Consider the following 1,972-nt stretch of genomic DNA (forward strand, 5'->3'; position numbering starts at 1 on the left):
TGTTCTTCTCGGGGTGGGAAGCAAAAAGAACAGCAGACGGCACTTCACGTTTCTGTTGTTGTTCTTGTTTTGGACGGAGTTTTCGCTCTTGTTGCCCACGCTGGAGTGCAATGGCCACCATCTCGAGGGATCCGCCTGCCCTCGGCCTCCCAAAGTGCGGGGATGACAGGCGTGAGCGTACCGCACCCGGCTCCCCCCCCCCCCCCAAATCCGCCCCCGAAACACCACCGCTTGTCTTCCGGACAGTTTTACGGCAGAGTGTTTGGCTGGCTTGCTGAAATTCATTCTACATAGAAATTTAGGATGTCAGCTTCTGGCCTCATGGACTCTGAGCTGAGGAGTCCCCTGGTCTGTCTATCACAGGACCGTACACGTAAGGAGTGGAAAAACCGCAATGTTCAAAATCAGTAATTTTGTGATCCAGAAATACGCGGATTCACCCAAAACACGGAAACTTTTACAAATTGTCTTAGTTAGTCCTGGTGTCTGTGTCAGTGATTCTTTTACGTTTGGACCTTGACCGAGAGAATTTCCAGTCGGTCTCTCGTCTCTCGTCTTCGGACAGAAGTTCCAGATGATCCGATGGCTGGGGTCTTAGGCTGTGTGCCCCCAGGGGCCCTGGTCGATTAGTTGTGGGGATCGCCTGGAAGGGCGCGGTGACCCACTGTGCTGTGGGGGCCTCCATCCTTCCCCCTCCCGCCTCCCCCTCCAGGCGATCCCAATTCATTCCGGGCTGACAGTCTCATTGGCAGACGTCGGGCATCACCTAGCGGCCACTGTTACTCTGAAAATGGAGGCCTCAACAGAGGAAGGAAGCTCAGGCCGCCTGCGCACAGCCTGGGGCAACTGTGTCTTCTCCACCGCCCCCGCCCCCACCTCCAAGCTCCCCCCTTCCTTGTTGCCTAGGAAATCGCCACTTTGACGACTGGGCCTGAGTGACCTTTGATCAGGCAGCATCAATCAATCAATCAATCAATGTAAATACAATACAATACGATACAATACAATTGTACGGGCGCGGTGGCTCACGCCTGTCATCCCAGCACTTTGGGAGGCCGAGGCTGGCAGATCACCTGAGGTCGGCAGTTCGAGACCAGACTGACCCACATGGAGAAACCCCGTCTCTACTGAAAATACAAAATTAGCCGGGCGTGGTGGCACATGCCTGTAATCCCAGCTACTCGGGAAGGGAAACGGAGGCAGGAGAATTGCTTGAACCTGGGAGGCGGAGGTCGCAGTGAGGCGAGATGGCGCCATTGCGCTCCAGTCTGAGCAACAAGAGCGAAAGTGCGTCTCCAAAAAAAAAAAAAAAAAAAAAAAAAAAACCAAGAAAACAAACCAAAAAGCAAGCAAGCAAGCAAGCAAGCAAGCAAACAAACAAACAAAAAACACCATTCTCTGTGAAGCTGCTTTGTCGTGTGTGTATTCGTCTCGCAGAGTTAAACCTTTCTTTTTACTCAGCAGGTTGGAAGGGTTTTTTTGTTGAATCTGTCTGTGTACATTTCGGAGACCCTTGTGTCGTATGGTGAAAAAATCTTATGTTTTCAGATAAAAACGAGAGAGAAGGTCTTCATGAAACAGCTTTGTGACGTGTGGATTCATCATACCGAGTTAAAACTGCCTTTGGATTCAGCAGTTTGGAAGCAGAATGGACATTTGGGAGCCCACTGGGGCCTGTTGTGAAAAACCGAGTATCCCCACCAGAGAAATAGAAAGAAGCTCTCTATGATACCGCTTTGTGATGTGTGGATTCATGGCACCGAATTACAACTAATTTTTGATTGAGGAGGTTTGAAGCACTCTTTCTGTAGAATCCGCGAGTATACCTTTGGGAGCCCACTGAGGCCTAGTGTGAAAAACCGAATATCCCCAAATAAAAACTAGAAAGAAGCTGTCTCTGAAACTGCTTTGTCGTGTGTGGATTCATCTCACAGAGTGAAACCTTTCTTTTGATATACCAGGTTGGAAGCGG

This window comes from Macaca mulatta, chromosome 10 (assembly GCF_049350105.2).
Source record: "Macaca mulatta isolate MMU2019108-1 chromosome 10, T2T-MMU8v2.0, whole genome shotgun sequence".
In the NCBI taxonomy this organism is placed as follows: domain Eukaryota; kingdom Metazoa; phylum Chordata; class Mammalia; order Primates; family Cercopithecidae; genus Macaca; species Macaca mulatta.